This window comes from Argopecten irradians, chromosome 14 (assembly GCF_041381155.1).
Source record: "Argopecten irradians isolate NY chromosome 14, Ai_NY, whole genome shotgun sequence".
NCBI lineage: Eukaryota > Metazoa > Mollusca > Bivalvia > Pectinida > Pectinidae > Argopecten > Argopecten irradians.
Genome location: NC_091147.1, coordinates 1,855,877 through 1,862,208, shown reverse-complemented (window position 1 = coordinate 1,862,208; position 6,332 = coordinate 1,855,877).

Below are 6,332 nucleotides of genomic sequence, written 5' to 3'. Positions count from 1 at the left end.
TAAATTCTTGCCTAGGAAAGTAGAATATAAAAGCTAGGAAAAAACGCAAGAGACAACTTTGCTTAAACCATGGCATAACATTGTGACGGTATACTCAGTAGTGCGTAATAACACTTGATTAAATGGGTTTAGTTTTACAAAAATAAACAATCAGAGAATTCAAATTGATGTCAATTACGACAAAATAACCTTCAAATTTAGATAAATAAATCTTATTAATTAGAAAACAGGGGAGGGAACTTTGTGCAACCTCGCCGGCCTGTAGTTAGGTCAATAGAGCGAACACAGATTCGCTTATCAAAGCATGTACGATTGCAATTTCGTTACAGGCATTGGAATGAAGCATGTTTTCGTGAAAGATTGTTCCGACTCGTTTTTAAGAGGCGATATTGAGTGTATTGGTGTTTTTTTTATTCACAAACGTATTATCTCCCCTTGTACATACAGAGCTAGTTTTTTTCGTGAGTACAAATACTTTCGTACGATTCACAAATATTTTCGATCTTTGTGTAGCCCACATATCACGTTTCACACTGAATTAATTAATTTCGTCACATATGTATTTTATGACGTCGCAAAAGTGTTCTCATGCAGTGATACTCTGCTTACTAAAGAAATCGTCCGTGGCCACACTACCCCCTATTAACGGCCACTAATTAAACACACGACACAAAATAACACCCCTAAGAATGAACAAATATTCCATATACCGGCGAGAAATTTTATAACATAAAAAAGAAATAGGGAAATAGGATAATTTAACAAAAACACATTTTAAAAAGATAATGATATGAATGCATACATCGATCATAATTTGCGTGTGTTTCTTTGTTTTAAATTTTCATTGTTTTTTTGGCGCGAACGCTACACCCCAAAGATAGACAACCTGGATAATCCGCATATTGGATTAAAACAGGGTTCACCCCTATCTGAGCGCAATTTAAGAGTAAATTCTTGCCTAGGAAAGTAGAATATAAAAGCTAGGAAAAAACGCAAGAGACAACTTTGCTTAAACCATGGCATAAAATTGTGACGGTATACTCAGTAGTGCGTAATAACACTTGATTAAATGGGTTTAGTTTTACAAAATAAACAATCAGAGAATTCAAATTGATGTCAATTACGACAAAATAACCTTCAAATTTAGATAAATAAATCTTATTAATTAGAAAACAGGGGAGGGAACTTTGTGCAACCTCGCCGGGCTGTAGTTAGGTCAATAGAGCGAACACAGATTCGCTTATCAAATCATGTACGATTGCAATTTCGCTACAGGCATTGGAATGAAGCATGTTTTCGTGAAAGATTGTTCCGACTCGTTTTTAAGAGGCGATATTGAGTGTATTGGTGTTTTTTTTATTCACAAACGTATTATCTCCCCTTGTACATACAGAGCTAGTTTTTTTTCGTGAGTACAAATACTTTCGTACGATTCACAAATATTTTCGATCTTTGTGTAGCCCACATATCACGTTTCACACTGAATTAATTAATTTCGTCACATATGTATTTTATGACGTCGCAAAAGTGTTCTCATGCAGTGATACTCTGCTTACTAAAGAAATCGTCCGTGGCCACACTACCCCCTATTAACGGCCACTAATTAAACACACGACACAAAATAACACCCCTATGAATGAACAAATATTCCATATACCGGCGAGAAATTTTATAACATAAAAAAGAAATAGGGAAATAGGATAATTTAACAAAAACACATTTAAAAAACATAATAATGATATGAATGCATACATCGATCATAATTTGCGTGTGTTTCTTTGTTTTAAATTTTCATTGTTTTTGGCGCGAACGCTACACCCCAAAGATAGACAACCTGGATAATCCGCATATTGGATTAAAACAGGGTTCTACCCTATCTGAGCGGAATTTAAGAGTAAATTCTTGCCTAGGAAAGTAGAATATAAAAGCTAGGAAAAAAACGCAAGAGACAACTTTGCTTAAACCATGGCATAACATTGTGACGGTATACTCAGTAGTGCGTAATAACACTTGATTAAATGGGTTTAGTTTTACATAATAAACAATCAGAGAATTCAAATTGATGTCAATTACGACAAAATAACCTTGAAATTTAGATAAATAAATCTTATTAATTAGAAAACAGGGGAGGGAACTTTGTGCAACCTCGCCGGGCTGTAGTAGTTAGGTCAATAGAGCGAACACAGATTCGCTTATCAAAGCATGTACGATTGCAATTTCGCTACAGGCATTGGAATGAAGCATGTTTTCGTGAAAGATTGTTCCGACTCGTTTTTAAGAGGCGATATTGAGTGTATTGGTGTTTTTTTTTTATTCACAAACGTATTATCTCCCCTTGTACATACAGAGCTAGTTTTTTTCGTGAGTACAAATACTTTCGTACGATTCACAAATATTTTCGATCTTTGTGTAGCCCACATATCACGTTTCACACTGAATTAATTAATTTCGTCACATATGTATTTTATGACGTCGCAAAAGTGTTCTCATGCAGTGATACTCTGCTTACTAAAGAAATCGTCCGTGGCCACACTACCCCCTATTAACGGCCACTAATTAAACACACGACACAAAATAACACCCCTAAGAATGAACAAATATTCCATATACCGGCGAGAAATTTTATAACATAAAAAAGAAATAGGGAAATAGGATAATTTAACAAAAACACATTTTAAAAAGATAATGATATGAATGCATACATCGATCATAATTTGCGTGTAATTTTTTTGTTTTAAATTTTCATTGTTTTTGGCGCGAACGCTACACCCCAAAGATAGACAACCTGGATAATCCGCATATTGGATTAAAACAGGGTTCTACCCTATCTGAGCGCAATTTAAGAGTAAATTCTTGCCTAGGAAAGTAGAATATAAAAGCTAGGAAAAAACGCAAGAGACAACTTTGCTTAAACCATGGCATAACATTGTGACGGTATACTCAGTAGTGCGTAATAACACTTGATTAAATGGGTTTAGTTTTACAAAATAAACAATCAGAGAATTCAAATTGATGTCAATTACGACAAAATAACCTTCAAATTTAGATAAATAAATCTTATTAATTAGAAAACAGGGGAGGGAACTTTGTGCAACCTCGCCGGGCTGTAGTTAGGTCAATAGAGCGAACACAGATTCGCTTATCAAATCATGTACGATTGCAATTTCGCTACAGGCATTGGAATGAAGCATGTTTTCGTGAAAGATTGTTCCGACTCGTTTTTAAGAGGCGATATTGAGTGTATTGGTGTTTTTTTATTCACAAACGTATTATCTCCCCTTGTACATACAGAGCTAGTTTTTTTTCGTGAGTACAAATACTTTAGTACGATTCACAAATATTTTCGATCTTTGTGTAGCCCACATATCACGTTTCGCACTGAATTAATTAATTTCGTGACATATGTATTTTATGACGTCGCAAAAGTGTTCTCATGCAGTGATACTCTGCTTACTAAAGAAATCGTCCGTGGCCACACTACCCCCTATTAACGGCCACTAATTAAACACACGACACAAAATAACACCCCTATGAATGAACAAATATTCCATATACCGGCGAGAAATTTTATAACATAAAAAAGAAATAGGGAAATAGGATAATTTAACAAAAACACATTTAAAAAAGATAATGATATGAATGCATACATCGATCATAATTTGCGTGTAATTCTTTGTTTTAAATTTTCATTGTTTTTGGCGCGAACGCTACACCCCAAAGATAGACAACCTGGATAATCCGCATATTGGATTAAAACAGGGTTCTACCCTATCTGAGCGCAATTTAAGAGTAAATTCTTGCCTAGGAAAGTAGAATATAAAAGCTAGGAAAAAACGCAAGAGACAACTTTGCTTAAACCATGGCATAACATTGTGACGGTATACTCAGTAGTGCGTAATAACACTTGATTAAATGGGTTTAGTTTTACATAATAAACAATCAGAGAATTCAAATTGATGTCAATTACGACAAAATAACCTTGAAATTTAGATAAATAAATCTTATTAATTAGAAAACAGGGGAGGGAACTTTGTGCAACCTCGCCGGCCTGTAGTTAGGTCAATAGAGCGAACACAGATTCGCTTATCAAAGCATGTACGATTGCAATTTCGTACAGGCATTGGAATGAAGCATGTTTTCGTGAAAGATTGTTCCGACTCGTTTTTAAGAGGCGATATTGAGTGTATTGGTGTTTTTTTTTATTCACAAACGTATTATCTCCCCTTGTACATACAGAGCTAGTTTTTTTTCGTGAGTACAAATACTTTCGTACGATTCACAAATATTTTCGATCTTTGTGTAGCCCACATATCACGTTTCGCACTGAATTAATTAATTTCGTCACATATGTATTTTTTAGTCGCAAAAGTGTTCTCATGCAGTGATACTCTGCTTACTAAAGAAATCGTCCGTGGCCACACTACCCCCTATTAACGGCCACTAATTAAACACACGACACAAAATAACACCCCTATGAATGAACAAATATTCCATATACCGGCGAGAAATTTTATAACATAAAAAAGAAATAGGGAAATAGGATAATTTAACAAAAACACATTTTAAAAAGATAATGATATGAATGCATACATCGATCATAATTTGCGTGTGTTTCTTTGTTTTAAATTTTCATTGTTTTTGGCGCGAACGCTACACCCCAAAGATAGACAACCTGGATAATCCGCATATTGGATTAAAACAGGGTTCTACCCTATCTGAGCGCAATTTAAGAGTAAATTCTTGCCTAGGAAAGTAGAATATAAAAGCTAGGAAAAAAACGCAAGAGACAACTTTGCTTAAACCATGGCATAACATTGTGACGGTATACTCAGTAGTGCGTAATAACACTTGATTAAATGGGTTTAGTTTTACAAAAATAAACAATCAGAGAATTCAAATTGATGTCAATTACGACAAAATAACCTTCAAATTTAGATAAATAAATCTTATTAATTAGAAAACAGGGGAGGGAACTTTGTGCAACCTCGCCGGGCTGTAGTTAGGTCAATAGAGCGAACACAGATTCGCTTATCAAATCATGTACGATTGCAATTTCGCTACAGGCATTGGAATGAAGCATGTTTTCGTGAAAGATTGTTCCGACTCGTTTTTAAGAGGCGATATTGAGTGTATTGGTGTTTTTTTATTCACAAACGTATTATCTCCCCTTGTACATACAGAGCTAGTTTTTTTTCGTGAGTACAAATACTTTCGTGCGATTCACAAATATTTTCGATCTTTGTGTAGCCCACATATCACGTTTCGCACTGAATTAATTAATTTCGTAACATATGTATTTTATGACGTCGCAAAAGTGTTCTCATGCAGTGATACTCTGCTTACTAAAGAAATCGTCCGTGGCCACACTACCCCCTATTAACGGCCACTAATTAAACACACGACACAAAATAACACCCCTAAGAATGAACAAATATTCCATATACCGGCGAGAAATTTTATAACATAAAAAAGAAATAGGGAAATAGGATAATTTAACAAAAACACATTTTAAAAAGATAATGATATGAATGCATACATCGATCATAATTTGCGTGTGTTTCTTTGTTTTAAATTTTCATTGTTTTTGGCGCGAACGCTACACCCCAAAGATAGACAACCTGGATAATCCGCATATTGGATTAAAACAGGGTTCTACCCTATCTGAGCGGAATTTAAGAGTAAATTCTTGCCTAGGAAAGTAGAATATAAAAGCTAGGAAAAAACGCAAGAGACAACTTTGCTTAAACCATGGCATAACCCCTGACCTTTTCACGTTTGTGGCGGGGATCGAACCCCGACCGACTAGTTGATGGTCTGTAATCGTTGATAATACATCGTCCCTGTGGGAATATCACGATTTAGATGTAACAAATAGGATATTGCTTTGTTGAATAACTAATTAAGTAAGATTACATCCAGCATCGCTACTAAATATTTTTGTAACATCTAATTGTTTAATATATATGATAGAGCACGATGTCTGGTCTGGCCGATTATTTCTTTTATTTTTGTTGTAAGATTGGGTTTATTTTACATTTACATGTACCTTCTAAAACCAATAACAATACATTCTGATTGCGGAGGAAAAACAAATATCAACCAAGCAGTGTTGAAAGTTTTCAGTCATAATATCGCCGTACCTTTAACTTTGGTCAATGAATTCGAAACACCATGGAAGAGTTGGACCGACCATATACTGATGTATTTCATTCGCCCTAGAGTTGAGGTTAAATATATTGAAATCACACGTCCTCTTCGTTTAGGCCTTGTTTTGAATATAAGAGAAATGCTGTTCGGAATTCCTACCATTGAATTGACAAAGTTTAGGAACA